At 37.9% G+C, this 19,127-nt stretch overlaps 1 protein-coding gene across 1 annotated transcript in view; it reads left to right on the top strand.

Annotated features, from left to right (window-relative positions):
- Positions 1 to 282: 282 nt before the first annotated feature.
- Positions 283 to 19,127, top strand: part of LOC145670518 (uncharacterized) — a 77,523-nt gene continuing 58,678 nt past the window's right edge. Inside the window, exon 1 of the mRNA XM_081739284.1 lies at positions 283 to 353. The gene's annotated coding sequence lies outside the window, so the exon portion shown is untranslated. The remainder of the gene's footprint in view (positions 354 to 19,127) is intronic.

Genomic DNA, 19,127 nt, shown 5'->3' with positions numbered 1-19,127 from the left:
ACTTATTTCAATTTTTATCAATATAAATCAGGCAATTCGACTCTCAAGTCGGCCAATAATTGCAAATGGCGGCGTCCGCCATTTGTAAATTTTCTTTTTTACAATTCTATATTAATAATTCATTTCTACACAAATAATTCACTATTTCTACATTTGTAGCACATAAAATCTTAGTTGTTGGTGCATCAAATAATTAAACACCATTAATGGTGATGAAGACAAAACAAGAATAACGTTGGATGCTAAGTTGTTGGACTGAGAAATTCATTGTTTTTCGTTCTGTGAGTTCGTATTTGCAAAATAAGCATAGACAAAACTGCAGAATGTTTTGGGAAGACGGAAAATTTTACAAGGTAAACTAGATTTTTTAAAATTTCATTCTAAATTTTGGTAAATATGTACATAAGTAAATTTGATGGTTTCGGATTTCAATTAATTGCCATTAAAGCAATCGAAAGTGTATTTTCACATTTTATTTTGATACCCATTGGTGAAAATGCTTCGAACCGAATATAGTAAACCTATGGATTGAATCTCACTATTTTGGAAGTGAAATACCGTCTGTTATTATATTAAAGATAGTTTCTTGGTTGAGTTCCGTTCATTTACATGTTTTCATGCCGACGTAGATTAATAAGGTTTTGGGATAATTTTGGAACTGGAGGGCCAAAATCAAGTAAAAAAAAAAACACCATGTTTACAGGAGAAATGAGCTGACGTACCGTAAGGGTAACTACTAAGTACTAACTTAACATAACCTAAACTAATCTAAAATAACCTAATCTAACTTAACCTAACCTAAACCAGGAAGAACACAGAAAATATAAAAAGAAAGTACAAATTTTAAGCAAGGAATTCCGGCCCCCGATTCCAAAAACATGCCAAGATTTCTTCTGATTGCAAGCATTCAAATACCTACAAGCAGACCAATTAATGAAGCAGCTAATTACTATTATTACTAATTAAGCTATGAAATAGATATACAATTAACTTATGTCCAGTAGATTTAATGATGTTCCACAAAATATGTAAGTAAAAGAAACATAGGATTGTAATGGAATAATCGTAGCACTGTATTTGTTAATAAATAAATATAATTGGAAGGTACTGATTCGATTGAGCTGAGTCATGACCTCGAGAAGTTACTGCAACCAGGTCAAACTCGAGGTCAAACGTTAACTACCTCTACAAATTATTAACTGAATTTAAACCACCCTACCTAACCTAACTTAATACTACTATTACTATTAGTGAAAACGATAATCTTTCAACAATTATTTCGAGTGTTGTTCTTAAACTTAATCTGGATGATTTGCACTTTAGTTTGCGATAATTGGCGTAGCATTTATAATTGTATATTGCGGCATACATGGAGTAGGACAATTAAATGTTGATTTTTGTTTCAGATGCCTCAACCACCAAAGAGAAAAATGTTCCGCAACAAAACGGGCACAAAATTGAACAAGTATGCGTAGAAGAAGGGCAGCAGACACACCTGAAGAACGCAAGACCAGGCGAGAAGCAGATAGGACAAGTATTCAAAGATCGAGAACAGCAAAGACACTTGATGAACGCGAGACCACACGAGAAGCAGATAGGATAGGTACGGAAAGATTGAGGGCAAGAGAGACAGCTCAAGAGCGTGAGGATAGGCTGGAAGTAAGTAGAACTGCTATGGCAACAAGAAGAGATTCTGAAAATGACACTAGCCGTCGAAGCAGATTGGAACTACAAAGGAATGCAGCACATATTTCCAGAACTGCGATTTGGAGAGAGAAAAAAAAATGCAGCTTCTTTTTTACAATCCATCATTAGACTATTCTTCTGATGCAGCATGTGTTGTTAGACATATGTCGATTTCTTGTCAATACTGTGGAGCTCTGAAGTGGAACACTGAAGCTCCTGGTATATGTTTTTCTAGTGGAAAGGTTCAGTTGCTAGCCTTAGCTGATCCTGCAGAGCCACTTCGTACGTTATTGGACGGGGATCCACAAGAAGCTAAATATTTTGGAAGATACATTCGGCGTTACAACTCATGCTTCTAGATGACGTCGTTCGGCACTACAAGAGAAATTAGAGAACCTGGATACATACCTACTTTCAGAATCAAGGGCAAGTGTACCAATTTATCGGCAGTTTTTTCCCTCTGAAGAATGAACAGCCGAAGTTTCTTCAGATATATTTCACTGGAAACGATACAGAACAGGCCGCAATGCGTTGCAAATATTTTCCGGGAGTAAATGAACAACTGATACTACATCTACAACAAATGTTGAATCAGAAAAACAATTATAGTCGGGAATTGAAGTCTACAATAGACAAAATGACACCTGAAGCAAAGATAGTCATCTATGCTGATAGAACTCCAGATGGTGAACAGTGGAAAATTTAATGCACCGAGTACATAAGAGGTTGCCGTTATCATGACCGGAGACAACTATATTCCAAGATATATCATAATCCATACAAAAAGCAGCCGAACTGAAAGAATAGTAGACACTCACAGACAATATGGCGCCTTTCAGCATCCTCTGATGTTTTCGCAAGGTGAAGACGGACATGATTTTGAATTGCGCCAGAATTAAAAGATAAGTGCAATGGATTTTTACGCGTATAGAATTATAGTACGCTCTTTAACTTTCAACATTATACTAACTTGCAAGCAGCTTTTTCATCAGTTCAGTGTCGATATGTATCTGAAGATTGAATCAGAACGACTACGATATATTCGACTCAACCAGAAGAAACTTAGAGTTCATGAGTATGTTCACCTGAAAGATGCTGTTATAAATGATGGAAAGTATGTGATGTTGGTCGACTTGGGGTTCATGGTCCTTGCGGAATCGTCAACCCCCGTTCTGCATGCATGAAAAATGGTAAGTGCAGCAAACGATATCCATGTTCATTTCTTATATACACATACAGTAGAGAGGACGGTTACCCGCTCTGTCGTCGAAGAAGTCCAGAAGATGGAGGATTTACAACAAATATAAACCTACGAGGTTCAGAAGTAATTATAGACAACAGATGGATTGTCCCCTACTGTCCGTTACTGCCAAGAAGATTGAATGCTCACATTAATGTAGAATACTGCAGCTCCATCAAGTCTATGAAGTATGTATGCAAGTATGTCAATAAAAGATGCGACATGGCTGTTTTTAACTTGACCAGCGCTGACGAGAAATGCTTCAATGAGGTTTATCAGTATGAAATGGAAAGAAGGGATGCGGCACAGGATCGACACGGCACAGGATCGACACGGCATACGACCGACAATTCAGCTCAGAAACCTGTTTCGGTCCTGTGCCGTGTCGATCCTGTGCCGTTTCGGTCCTATGCCGTGTCGATCCTATGCCGTTTCGGTCCTGTGCCGTTTTGCTCTCACGCCGCTGCTCTGAAATAATTTAACTTTTAATCATGTGCCTAAAAAAATAATATTTTTATTATCTGTTTAATCTTTGCTCTTACAAATTATAAACTCCTGTCGATTCTATGCCTGTGCAAGTTATATGCATAGAATACGTACGATCGAAACAGCATAGAGCCGACACGGCATAGGACCGAAACGGCACAGGATCGACACGGCATAGGACCGAAACGGCACAGGATCGACACGGCATAGGAACGAAACGGCACAGGATCGACACGGCGCAGGACCGAAACGGCATAGGACGCACGATCATCGCCACTGCGTAGGATCTATAAACCCAAAGATTTATTTCTCATAAAAGCAATCAGAGCCCTGTCAATTGATTTTAAAATATAAGAATTATAAGATATTTACTATATGAATATTAATAATTGTGAGTGACAAAAGAATGATAGTGCTAAATGAACAAAATATAATTTCTTGTGTGCTTGGTCAAAACCATTTCTATATGTATGGATATTATTATTATTATTATTATTATTATTATTATTATTATTATTATTATTATTATTATTATTATTATTATTATTATTATTATCATCATCATCATCATCATCATCATCATCATTATTATTATTATTATTATTATTATTATTATTATTATTATTACGTTTAACTCGTTTTGAAATCATGGCCTGATTACACTAGAAAGCGAAAGCCATGAGAAATGTAAGCTAAGTAGTAATATGGAATACTTTTAATGTTGCTCACTAGAGGAAACACTGCTCGCATGTCTTCTCGTCTCGATATCGAGACCACAAGAGATTTTTTAATAAGAAGCTCAGTTGGGAAGTAATAACTGAGCCGATGGCTCGAGCCGGCTCGCTTGGGGTGAACCATCGGCTCGAGCTGGCTTGGTTGGGATGAGCCATCTGCTCGGTTCGGCTCATCTGGGCCGAAGGATCTAGCTGACTCGGTTCGGTGAGCTGTTGGCTCGGCTCACTTCTCGGTTCGGGTCGATAGTGAGTGCGCTGTGAGCCGAGCTGCTCAAGTTGTTGACAATTCTAAACTCGGGGCGAACAGTTTTGAAGATATTTGGCCAGTGCCCTATAACTTTTAACAATGTTTAGCTTGAGCCCGAATACTCAACCTAAACCCTCAATCCAAATTCACAAGCTCGTGAACAATATCCTTGACTCCTAGAATTCACGACTACCGAGGTTAGCAATCAACTAGCTTTTTAGTATTCAAATACAGACCGCGTATCTTTCATGTTTAATCACAGTGTTGTTATAATTATAATTATAATAATTATTTATTATTAATAATAATAATAATAATAATAAAAGTTGTACTAGTAGTAGTACTAGTATCATTGATAACCTATATTGTCTATGCAAGATACTTGAAGAGAATACCGGTACTCGAAACTACACACCAGATTTGGCTCGACTCGACCCTAACGCTGGTACGAGGGCTAGTCAAGAAAGACTTGGACTGATTTTTTTTCTAGGCAATTTATTATTACTCAGCAACAGGCACATGAACCTTTTCAAAGTAGTCCCCGCCCATTTGAATGCACTTTTTCATTCGAGTCTTCCAGTCCTCAAACACGTGTCGCAGGCCATTCTTTGAGAGGTCCTTCAAAACCGCCTCCGATGCCTTCAGAACCTCGGAATTATCGGAGAAGCGGCGTCCACGCAGTCTGGATTTTAGGGCAGGGAATAAAAAAAAGTCGCACGGTGCGGTAGGCGTCTCCACCATCCTCAAACCTTTGCAACAGCTCCCTGCAAGTCTCCACTCGAACGGCCTTCTGCTCTGGTGTCAGGAGTCGCGGAATCCATCGCGCACACACTCGGCTCATGTGGAGGTGGTCATGCAAAATTTTGAAGGCACTGCCATGAGATATGCGTAGTGCGGCTGCCAGATCGTCGATACTGATGCGGCGATCTTCTCTAACAATGACTGCTGCCGTGTTAATGTTCACCTCAGTAACAGCTGACGCTGATACACCTGGTCCACCATCTTTCGTGATTGTCATTCGGCCCTCTTTAAACTCTTTGAACCACCAGAACACGGTACTTCGTGGCAGAGCGTCATCTTTGTAGGCTGCTCTCAACATTCCTAGAGTTTCTGTTGCACTTTTCCTCAGGCGATAGCAGAACCGTATAGCTGCAAATTGTTCATCTCGTAATGACTCCATTTCTTCTACAGGCGACTTCTAGAGGCGGCGCAGAACATCACCTGCAATAAAAAGTCGTGGTTACCAAACATGCAATGATTCCTTAACAACATTTTATATATGTGCACAGCAAGACCCACCCTACTTGTATGCCAAACTATGAAGCTCCAGCGTTAACAGAACTGCCGGGAAAAAAATCAGTCCAAGTCTTTCTTGACTTGCCCTCGTATAAAGGAGAAACCAAGCTCTCTTGAAGCAAAGGAAAAGAATTCTAGGTGTAAATAGAGAAACCGGGCTCTATGTCCCGCCTGCACACTTGATTATAAAGAATCCTTCACATGACCCAGGAATTCCAAATATTGTGTGAATACATATGGGGCAAAAGTAAGCTGCATTAAACGGTTTCCTCCTCGTAATATGTAATTCCGTGGAATATGGTACTTCTGTGCACAGAAGCAACAAAAGTGGACGAAACAAGGAATGTTGTACACGTTGCATAACGATACAAAGAAGTGCGCTGGAACAGCATACTTGATTTATCCGTTAGGTGAATCTTCTCCCAGGAATACTTTTGATGGCGTTTTCCCCTTCCTTCGGGTTGGCAAACCTAAATTTTTCCTTGAGCTATGAAAAACTTCATTGCTATTGTGAATATACCAAAATACTATCCTAGTGTAGACCACTTACATTTTGATTTTGTCATTGCTGGAGAAATTTTCTAAAAGGAAGCTCGTTGAAAGTACATTTTAAAAAAAGGATAGTCCTTTTTCGACATCCTAATGTACAGATGGTGATCAGAAAAATGGAAACACCTGTAGTTGGCAACACGTCAGATGTATGGGTTGGCAGTGGTGTCGTGCGCCCGCAGCGCCGGACCGCTGGTGGTGGTGTGTTATGTCGGTCTCCATACTACGTCAGGCGCAGTGGAACAGCAGTGTCCAGTGGCTGCAGTAGACGGAGGTACTGTAAAATGTGAGATCTCTCAGATTTTCAAAGAGGGCAAATTATTGGTGCTCGGTTATGTGGAGTGAGTATGACGGCAGTGGCTACTGTGTTAGGTGTGTCGCGTGGGACAGTGTCGAAGGTGATGACGGCCAACACAACACACGGGAAAACCACATCGGGTAGGGATGGTATCGAGACGAGACTTTGTGCAGTCTCGGTCTCGTCTCGGTAGATAAGTAGCGGTCTCGGTCTCGATCTCATCTCGAGTCAAAAATAGCCGTCTCGGTCTCGTCTCGGTCAGCAGATGCTTGTCTCGATTTCGTCTCGGGTCTCGTCTCGAAAGTGTCGAAATAAATAGTGTGAAATTAAAATTGTGAAAGTATTATTATCGTACAGTCTGTCGTTTTCGCTTCTTATTTTTTGCCTTCATTCTTGATTTAGAATTATGGTATGATGTACCTCTTCGTAGCTAATTTGCTATCGCTAATGCTTTCCATGCGTGTGTTCCAGGTTCAATCATCAGTGTGGGTATAATATACCTGGGATAAAACCCTAATAGTAACCCTTATTTCACTTTCAGTAATAGACTTTGTCTCATATAGCCTCAGTACTGCCTATACAATTAGAATCTATTAAATTAACTCCAGTACTATACAGTAGTTTATTTCCTTCCTTTGAAACAGAGTTGTTCAATACCTCCTAACGGATAACGCAACACATAGCAACACGAATGTATTTAATCGTACCGAAATTGAAATTTTACAATTTCTCAGTTACTATCCAATACATTCTGCTTTGTCATTTTAAAAACAGAATATAACGGTCATTATCTTAACATATAGAGTAAATTATTACTACAATATATTTTGTTTCAAATTGATCAAATGCTTTATTACCGTTTCACATCTCAGTGTTTAATTGACACTTTAAAACAGGCACTTCCTTAACCTTGTGGTGGAAGATACGACACTCATCTTTGCTGTCTGTGGTCTCTGGTTGGATCACCAAACAAGTTATATTCAAAGTCCGATGCTTCGTATAGTATGCGTCTCACTTTAAGTACATTCTGTTTCTTATACAAGTTCATAATGTCGTAATGTATTACACAAGCATATATTCAGTGTCGTAACATAGATTAAGCTTATTCCTGAGCTCTCAGCGCTGCATGTTATCTTTATTAGAGAAAACTAATCATGCGTTCATTACGCTGAAATTTTATATTGATTGAAAATTACTTGCGAAACATGGACACACATATTATATAAGTATACAGGTAATTCGAGCTATCTGTATCTATTTTCTCTGTCCCGGCAAAAGAAGTGATTCTTAACTTTCTAGTTTTCTTTTCTATTAATTTTCGTAGTTTTGCTGCAATATGAAGGATCAACAATATTTTTTTTTCGCTGTACGAATTTCGTTAAATTTTGGATCCGTTTTTACCCAACCTTACCTAGTAAAAGTTATATATATATATATATGAATTTTAAATTTTAGAGGTAGACTATGCTAAGTCACTTTTTGGTCGAAATTGAGTTAACTATACTTTTTTTTTTAAAATATACTATATTCTTTCCAGTGGTGTAATAATGTAAGCCTAAAAGCAACCTATTACTTTGTAACTGCTTAGTATAGTTTGAAAACAGTACTATAGGTCTTAATTAAGGAACCGGATTTTCGCTTCTCCTGTAAAATTGCGAAATTGTGACTTGGTTTAGTTTACCTCTGAGGTCCAGATATAATAAAGTCATAGCCATAATCATAATCAACCATTATCAATCCACTGCTGGATGAAGGTCTTTCCAAGTCTTCTCCACAACTATCTATCTTGACCAATTCTTTTTCAGGCCACTCCCCAGTTGTTCTTGATTTCGTCAAACCTTCTTGTATAAGGACGTTTCCTAGGCTGTTTCTATCTCGTGGTATCCTGTCTAGAATTGTTTTTGTCCATCGATCATAATTTCTTGCAATATGTCCAGCACATTTTCCAGCCCATGCTAAAAATAATTTTATTAGTACCAGTCATTAATTGCCAAATAATTCTTTCTATTTTATACATTTGGCCTACAAATAGTTCAAATCCGCTACTCTTGAAGCACAGAAACGCTAGTTTCTGATCTTTGTGTTGAATCTGACAACACTGACTCAATGATTTAAATCAACACAATATGAGGACCTCCATTTGGTCTAGTGGCTTGACTTTGTTTCGCGTGGTTCCGAATTCGATTTCCGGTGGGGGTACAGTTGAACGACCGAAGTGGTTCGGATTCCATTATAATCATTAGCTCCACGTCTGCTTTAGACGCTCTAGCATAATCGTGAGACGTTAAACTAAAACAAACCAAACTAAAAATCAACACAGAGTGTATTACTAACTGTAAGTCCTTAAATAATTTGCATATAGCTATATGGTATGGATCGAGTTTGAGGTGGTCGGTAGTCAAACAAAAAAACAAGTGAAATGTAAGTAGGGTGTAATTAGAACTTTTAATTAAGTATGGTTTTGTGTATATCAGGCCTAAGGCTAAGGGGAACAACTCTTGTTACTAAAAAGTTATCAGTTACATTTAATTTCAGTTACAATTTGCATTTACATGTATTGCTGGAACCAAAACTTTGACATTAACATTAACATTATAAAGACTGTGAAAAACATCGTCTTTTGAAAACATTCTTGTACCATATGACAAATTACGTGTAATTTAAAAATATTTTGCAGTTTAGCTACGTTATTTTCACTGTATTTAGAATAATATCTAGCATTTATTTAAGATGGCAACACTGCTTAAATAATGGAAGTGCGACTTGTAATTAAAACCACCAGAAACTATTGTTGTAATGTTATAGAAGCAAACTAAAGCACCAATCATTATAAAAATTTAACATAAATACGATATTTTAAGCAGTATAACAATCACTATCCAAGTGCTTGGTATCTCTGAAACGGTTTGAAATAACAATTGTTGTAAATGACATTATGATCACTTAAGTATTTTGGAAGAATCTACATGATGAGACGTGATATGTCAGCAAGTTTTCGAAGTAAAGTCTTCAGAAAAAGTTATTTTTTTCATTTCTTATAACTTTGTTCCTTCATTCATTCGAAATGCATTATGCCATGATCATAGTATTTGACGCTACGATACAAATAATGAGCATTGCACCATTCCATTTGAGTTATTAGTCATCTCCAAAATGTTGATGTTAGTGATACTGTATTGTCCTTTGTTACACGGAATAATGTATGTGGTATTGTGGTTTTATTTAATATCTAAATTAGAAATAGGTAATACTTTACATAATGCAATTTGAGAAAATAAAACTTCATTTTGCGTTAGCAACACTGCTTCTTTATCTAGTGATATTGTAGGGTATCTAGAAGAATTTTTCCTTCAATATTTCACACAACATGGTACAAAATTTCAGCATTTTGAATATATATATATATATATATATATATATATATATATATATATACGTGGATCCAAGGGGCTATATTCCCCCTTAACGCTCAGGTATACACTGAATAAAATGAGCTTCATTCCTGCTTTACACTGGATAAAAAGGCAAAGTATGGTCCCTCATCTCCCCTCCCGGCCCTCAAGCCCCTCCCTTTATCATATCCTAGATCTGCGCCTATATATATATATATATATATAGAGAGAGAGAGAGAGAGGAGATTATGTACAACAGCAGTGGATTTTGTTTCGGGAGAGGCTTGAGGATCGGGTATGAAACCTTTGTGTTGTACGTGTAATGTGAAAAAATGATCATAAATATATTTCGGGAGGGGCTTGAGCCCCATACCTACCCCCTAAATACGCCACTGTACATCAGTCAACCGTTCCCATATTAGCTCACACAGCAACGAAACAAATTTTGAGTAAAGGCAAAATAACTATCAATATTCGAGACGAGACCGAGACTTTCGAGACTGACCGAGGTCTCGTCTCGATTTATAGAGGTCTGTCTCGATCTTGGTCTCGTCTCGGTATGTAAAAGTCCGTCTCGGTCTCGGTCTCGTCTCGGTATATAAAAGTCCGTCTCGGTCTCGGTCTCGTCTCGGTATATAAAAGTCCGTCTCGGTCTCGGTCTCGTCTCGAATTATCGAGACGATACCGAGACTAGTCTCGGTACCATCCCTAACATCGGGGAAGCGGTACAGTGGGCGGAAGAAAATCATGAGTGACAGGTCACACCGGGTATTAAAGCGCATTGTCACGCAGAACCGTCGTGCCACTGCGGAGCAAGTGACGGAGGAACTCAATCAGCCTCTCCCCCACCCTGTTTCGACAATCACAGTCCGCCGCGAATTACATGACATGAACTTACGAGGTCGTGTTGCACGGGCCAAACCGCTCATCAGGGACCATAACGCTTTCGCACGCCGCAAATGGTGCCGCGACCATGCAACTTGGACCGTTGAGGACTGGAAACGTGTGATATGGTCGGATGAGTCATCCTTCACCCTATCCCCACCACGGGCCGTGTTTATGTGTGTAGAACGCCCAAAGAAGCTTATGATCTGCAGTGTCTCCGCCCAACTGTGAAACATGGCGGAGGCTCGGTGATGCTGTGGGCTGCCATATCATTGTTTTCATTGGGTCCTGTGGTCACACTTAGCGGACGAATCACTGCCAACAATTATGTCGCAATTTTAGGAGACCACTTGCATCCTATGGTCCGGATGTTGTTCCCGGACAATGACGCCATCTTCCAGGGTGATAATGCACCCATTCACTCAGCTGGCGTTGTTGCAGCGTGGTTTGAGGAACATCGGGATGAAGTTCAACACCTCCCCTGGCCCGCCCAATCCCCAGATCTCAACATAATTGAACATCTGTGGTCCGTCTTGGAAACACGACTCCAGCGATGATTTCCCCTCCATCCTCTCTCACAGAACTGACTGATGCCCTGCACGAGGAATGGTGTAAAATTCCACTTGCTACCATTCACGACCTCTATGCCTCCATCCCACGTCGCATCAAGGCTGTTCTGAAGGCGAAAGGTGGCCCGACACCATATTATTCTGGTAAGTTGCAATTTCGTTCAGGTGTTTCCATTTTTCTGATCACCATTTGTACTTTAGAGCTGTATGGAATACCTACACGGAGGAATACCTACGGAACTATCGTCCCTTGTGTGTCAATTGCGAGTGGCTTGCAGAAGGCTGTCTTGCAGTTTTATTGTGGAATGGCATCAATTAGCATGGCTGAGTTGTAATAAGCATCTACGCAACTTGTGAGTGATATACATAGTCAGATGCTCTACTGTTACACGTGTAATTGCTGTATAACAGAATGGAAAGTGTTGCGTTCAACGGTAGAGGGTTGTGTCCAGGTATTTAAGGTCGTGTAAAAGTGTAGACGTTGGTGTTTAAGTAAAATTGATTGTGTTAACCTGTACACGTCTGCGCAATGGAAATTTACCCTGTCCACGAGCTGGCAGATATGCAACTCATTTATGGAGTAGCAAGGGGCAATAGCCTAGAGGCGAGGCGTTTATATCGTGACCGTTGCGCTCAAAAGAGAGTAACTTTCCTTGTATTTTTCCACGCCTCCATATTCGACTTCGAGAGAGGGGTCCCTTCAGTTTCTCGTACGTGAAATCGGAGGAAATAGCCCCATATGGACAGCTGAACTTGAAGACAGCGTACGTCGGATGATCAGAGACCGTCTTGAAACTATCATGTGTATGGCGTAAAAATCCACATGCAACTCTAGTAAACGATCAGCAGCAGAAATTTGGTGTGGTATGGTGGATAATTTTGTGGTAGGATCTTATTTATTACCGGCCTGCCTGTGTGGGAGTACGTATCTTTTATTTTTACGTAATTTTCTCCCAAAATTGGTAGAACATGTGCCCTTGAACATAAGACAGCAGATGTGATTTCAGTATGACAGTGCACCTGCATATTTTGACAGGAATATGCAGACTTACCTAAATGAAACATTCCCAGATCGTTTGATTGGGAGAGAAAAACCCTGTTATGACAACCTCGTTCATCCTACTTCACGCCGCTTGATTTTTTTCTTACGTATGAAACGCCTTTTGTGTGCAACTCCGGCCACGACAGTCGAAGAACTTGTAGCTCGATTTAATATAGTTGCGGCAATCATCTACGAAATTTCAGATGTGCTTGACCACACGCGGAAAAATTTGCTTCGCCGATGTCATCTTTGCAATGCGGTCAACGGTCGACAATATCAGACTGTGAACTGTTATTCTTCATAGCTGTCTCGTGTACACATACTGCATTGCAAAAATATTGTACAAGGTACCTCTGAGTATTTCACAGTTATCCTACCTTGTACGAAACAGAATAAATCGATAGTTTGAAATTGTATTTCTTTCTTTCCTTGTGCAATACGCGCAACACCTCGAGTATCGTCGAATTTCATTCTTTCTGTACTCGTAGTTATTATCTTCCACGGATTTACGCATTACGGGGAGGAAATCTTTTAATGCAGCTTACTTTGGCTCAAATTATATTCACATAATTTGTGGGAATCACTGTTGTTATGTGAAGAATCCCTTATACTCTAGTTCATCATACATGATCTTTTGCCCCTGACTGTCTTATGCACAGTCGTTATAAACCTACTCTGGATCAAAGTTATTTTTTCCATTTTTACACACTCTTAAGTTGAACAGGAAGCCGTTCATTGATCATCCGTTACCATTAGCATAGAAGTTATAATTGTGATAAGCTAAAGACTTCGTTTCATTTAAATTCTTCTTCCGAGTCCAGGAATCACCTCCAGACGTTCATTACATTAATTAAGTTACACCCTATATATATAATGATAAAAAATAATACCGATATTAGTGTCGATGAAATAGTATTTGGAGTCACTCAGACGAACAGTAACACTTCCGATGCAATTTAAATCCATACTCAGATACCATTGCCCTTTATGCTCAAAATGAAACTATTCTCCCCGTGCGAAGAACGGGTATTCTGTTAATAATTTATTATTAAACATCACACCATAAAATACATAGTGTATCACGTAATGTACACGTTATACTGTTACTTGCTTAATGTATAAATGGAGGATGAAGGACTATTATTGGATCAAAAGATCCAATATATTTCAGACAAAAAATTTCTTGTAGGCTTTATATCTGGAGAACAACATATAGTGTACCCAAACCTAAACTATGACTGAACTCACAAGGAAAGGTCACGCAGTGGCTCCGCTGAGATCCGAACGAGACAATTGTGTTTGCATTTGAAATGCTGTAACTAGATGAATCCCAAAGTTATACGTGCCACCGGAAGGAATATCGTGAGTTACAACGTATTTTGTAATGTAAGAACTACAAACAAATTACATGGCAGAATAGTTTGAACCGAGTCACTTGTTCGGAAACGGTTGGGTAAGTGGAAAACTCAGCCAACACGTATCCCATCATTTTCAACGACAAACTTTTTGGGGTAAAAAAACTTTGTCCCAGGGTCCCCCGCAGGGTCCCAGATGGAGTCCAACTCAAAATTTTCAAATGGCAAGGGGGGTTAAGTGGCACATCATTTGAAAGCTGTTGTAAAATGAAAGAAAATGCAGCAGGTCTCGACTCTCTACAACAACCCTGTGCAAAATGGCGACGGGTCAAAATGTAAACAAAAACTTAATTGAAAAGTCCATGGTCACCCCTATAAATCGGAAATGGTGAGACAAATGTGAAAACAGAAAAGGATGTGTGATATTATTTTCAAAGTATAACGATTTAAGTGAAAACCTCTTGTCCCAGAGTCCCCACATGGTCCCAGGTGAGGTCCAACTAAAAAATATCAAATGGCAAGAGAGGTAGGACATCGTTTGAAAGCTCTTGTTAAGAGAAAAAAGATGGAGCACGTCTCGACTTTCTACGACAACCCTGTCCAAAATTGCGGTGGGTCAAAATGTAAACAAGTTGGAAAACAATCCAAGATGGCCGCTTAAAACATATATGGAAAGGATAAGCATACCAAACTCTGAAGCTAGGAAAACAAATTTGGCATTAATGTTGATTAGTAAGTGACTAAAATATGCAAAATGTTCAAAAACGCGACATCTTGAGTTCAAAATGCCGCACTATGTATCGAACGCATATCCAGCTCACACCACTGGTGTTGGAGAAGTGAACGTTTATGGTTAATAGTCCACAAAATATCAAAGAGTATAATCTGTAATCCAATATGGCTGCCAGCGTGAAAAATGAGTTTGTATATAAACATGTTATTTCTTGGAATACTGTGTCCAAGCCAACAAAGTTTGACGCAGTTCGATGTACTGAAATGACTTACATATGTTTGGTACTACTTGCCAATTTTGCAAATGATTTTTTTTATTTGGTATTGTTTGAAGTATTGAGATCAAACAAACGAATGACATACAAATGTAACCATCACGATTACGTTACAATAGAGCCCCCAACTTACTGGTGCAGCAAGTTCTTTCTGTATGAACTACGTATGACAAAATTAGAAAAATACCCGAAGGTATTCAACTTTTTTTTTTTTTTTTTTTTTTTTTTTTTTTTTTTTTTACTATAGTAGGAAGTCATAGTTGTGTGTTCATCGCATATTCGTTATATTCAAGTAAATAATGCCGAGAGAACCGTGATGAATGTGCATTAAGAAGAAACCATATATATGTTGTTACCGAATGAAATAATAGTTGAAGTGAATCGAAATTCAATTGTTGTTTAGTCTTCCTAGTATTTCTAAATACATAATAGAGAAAAATAGAGATTTAGATTTGTACTGTTATGAATGACAGGTTTTAAGCACCTTGGATTCAAGGTGGCCATATTTTTCAATTAAGTTTTTATTTACATTTTGACCCGCCACAATTTTGGACAGGGTTGTCGTAGAAAGTCAAGACTTGCTCCATCTACTTTCATTTAAGAAGATCTTGCAAACGATGAGCTTCTTAACCTCTCTTGCCATTTGAAACTTTTTAGTTGGACCCCACCTGGGACCCTGTGGGTACCCTGGGACAAGACGTTTTCACTTAAATTGTTGTACTTTGAACATAATGCCAGACTCCCTTCCTATTTTCAAGTCTCACCATTTCCGATTTATAGGGGTGACCATGGACTTTTCAATTAAGTTTTTGTTTACATTTTGACCCTCCGTCATTTTGCACAGGGTTGTTGTAGAGAGTCGAGACTTGCTGCATTTTCTTTCATTTTACAACAGCTTTCAAATGATGTGCCACTTAACCCCCCTTGCCATTTGAAAATTTTGAGTTGGACCCCGTCTGGGACCCTGCGGGGGACCCTGGGACAAAGTTTTTTTTACCCCAAAAAGGTTGTCGTTGAAAATGATGGGATACGTGTTGGTCGAGTTTTCCACTTACCCAACCGTTTCCCAACAAATGACTCGGTTCAAACTATTCTGCCATGTAATTTGTTTGTAGTTCTTACATTACAAAATATGTTGTAACTCACGATATTCCTCCCGGTGGCACGTATAACTTTGGGATTCATCTAGTTATAACATTTCAAATGCAAACACAATTGTCTCGTACGGATCTCAGCGGAGCCACTGCGTGACCCTTCCTTGTCAGTATGATGTGCTTAGTGCCTGAAAAATACGAAAACTCGATTTAGGGGCCATTGAAAAATTCTGTTGCCCTTGATCCAAAAAATCTAATATATTTCATTCAATAAAAAATAAATCTTGTACGTCTTATATCTGAAGAACTACATATAGTGCAGCCAAACCAAAACTATCACTTAACTCAGCATGATGTGCTTATTCCGAAAGAAATACGAAACCTTGATTTAGGGACCATCCAAACGTTTGTAGCCCCTGATCCAAAAAGTCAAATATATTTCATTCAATCAATAATTTTATTGTATGTCTTATATATGGAGAACTACATATACTGTAACCCAACCCAAGATATCACTTAACTCAGTGTGATATGCTTATTGCGTAAAAATATGAAAAGTCGATTTAGGGACCGTCCAAAAATTTTGTGGCCCGTTATAAAAAAATCCAAAATATTTCATTAATCGAAATTTTTCTTGTACTCCTTATACCTGGAGAACTACACATCTGGAGAAAACTCGATTTAGAGACCGTTCGAATATTTTATGGTAACTGATCCAAAACTTAATATTAGCCAAGATCATAATATTTTGATCCATTTTTTAGATCATTCCTAAAATTCTTGTTTTTATCCAATATTTCTTTTAAACAGTATCACTCTCTTTGTTCTCAATATGAAATGTATCAAGCAATTATAAAGCATTGCTTATTATCCAATTTGTATTCGGTGTAGAGCTTCAATTTTCTCAAAGTTTCAAATAAGATAATGAAATATGATTTACTATCGGAATTCGTGTCAGGTATTATTATTACTTTTATTGGTGTTTTCCTTTCTTTCAATTGTTAAAACAAGAAACTTCCTTGCACTGTCATAAAATATGTGCTCTTTTCCAATAGCATAATAGGTGCTCATATAATTTTAAACTTTGAAATTAAGAATTGAATCAGTACAAGAAGTACAATTTGGATAACGAATGATTTATAATTAATGTTTAGTGGCGTACTGAAGGAAAGGGATTAAGGACTTTAAAACCCCCCTTGAGCAAGGTATTATGCAAAATTAAGCACGTTTATCATATTAGCACGTTTATATATATTAACACTTGATATTATATAAACTTGTGTTCCTAAAGCCCCTGAACCCCCTAAACATTTGCATAGAGTACTGATTGTGTTTCTCTTATTATTTTAACCGTTTTATGCTTTGAACGAAATTTGAAGTGCAGGGACCCTGTGAAGGTGACCACCTTTACTATCAAAATTTCTTTAATGGTTCTCAGTTTTTCTTCAAAACACCCAATAACGAACGAAAAATAAATGATTGAGTTTGATTTTGAATCGAAATTTGAAATACCACCAAAAAGTTGGCCCACCCAACCTTATTTTGTAAATGCCTCTTAATAATTTTCAAAACAAACTATTTTCTCTTCAAACCAATCAATAAGAAAGGAAAACACGTTATTAGCTTGAGTATTGAATCGATATTTAAGAGCAGAAAAAACAGTATGAAGTTGACCACCAAATGTATCCTGCAAATAGATATATTTTACTAGTTGTTTTGAAACAAGTGATTTTTTCTTCAAAATAAGCAACCCCGCCCCCCCCCCGAAACAAATCACCTTCATCAACATTATTTCTTAATTATATTCTTATGTTTTTCGAATCAAATTACTTTTCTTCCAAACAAGCAACAACAAATCCATATCAAACGATTGATTTTGGTCTTGAATCGAAATTTGTAAGTAAAGGAATCAGATTGAATTTGATCACATTCTAAATTTATTTTGTAAATCTCTTTCTCTATTTTTTCGAAACAAGCGATTTGCTCTTAGAAACAACCAATAAGAAACGCTTGGCTTCGGTTTTGATTCGAGACTTTAAAGTGGAGCCAATATGAAATTCCATCACACATTTCTCTTGAAAAGATTCTTTATGCTTTTCGAAACAGACTATTCTTTTTCAAAATAATTAATAGCATACGCATATCAAACAATTGATTTTGATTTTCAATCAAAATTTTAAGTGGAGGAACAAGGGTAAATTTGGCCATATACCAACTTTATTTTGTAAACATCTCTTTATGTTTTAAGAAAGATACGATTTTTACTATTTTTTCTTCAAAAAAGTCAATAACAAACGAAAAACAAACGATTGGCTTCTGATTTCAATTCGAAATTTGAAAGGAGGCAACTTCACATAGGTGCATTGATTCCCTTTAAAAATTCCAAATTTCCAAACGCAAATTCTAAGCCTACAGTTTTAAAATTGCAGTTACATGTACATACTTCAACTTAGTATACATAAAAAATTACAACATTATAAAAATATCAGACAAATAACATTATTTATTCGGTATTGAAATCCTCGAATCAACTATTGGAGTTATTTAGCGCCACTTTTTAAATATCACAAAATTAAAGGTGTGGGACATGGATATATTACGAACAGTATTTTTATACAATTTGTATATATATATATATATATATATATATATATATATATATATATATATATATATATATATATATATATATATATATATATATATAATTTTTTAAAAATAGACCATTTAGAATTATTTATCCTTACAGTTTTTTATATCCACAAATTCAGGGTGAGGGATATGCGGTATTGATATATTCAGAAAGTGTTGACCACCCTACAGAATGTCGATCCTATGCCGTTTCGGTCCTGTGCCGTGTCGATCCTATGCCGTTTCGGTCCTGTGCCGTGTCGATCCTGTGCCGTTTCGGTCCTATGCCGTGTCGATCCTGTGCCGTTTCGGTCCTATGCCGTGTCGATCCTACGCCGTTTCGTTCCTATGCCGTTTCGATCGTATGACGGTTCTCCCCTATATATCCTTAAGAAAATAATTGTTACTTAATATTGCGTAATTATAAAATAATGTATTTTTTATTATTTCGATCGTATGAAGGTTCTGCTGTCGATCCTGTGCCGTTTCGGTTCTGTGCCGTGTCGATCCTATGCCGTTTCGGTTCTGTGCCGTGTCGATCCTATGCCGTGTCGATCCTACGCCGTGTCGATCCTATGCCGTGTCGGCCCTACGCCGTGTCGGTCCTGTGCATGTA

The sequence above is a fragment of the Thermobia domestica genome, chromosome 14, assembly GCF_964235325.1.
Source record: "Thermobia domestica chromosome 14, izTheDome1.hap1.1, whole genome shotgun sequence".
Lineage (NCBI taxonomy): Eukaryota > Metazoa > Arthropoda > Insecta > Zygentoma > Lepismatidae > Thermobia > Thermobia domestica.
The sequence above is the reverse complement of the archived record's forward strand: the minus strand, read 5'-3'. Positions and strand labels throughout refer to the sequence as shown.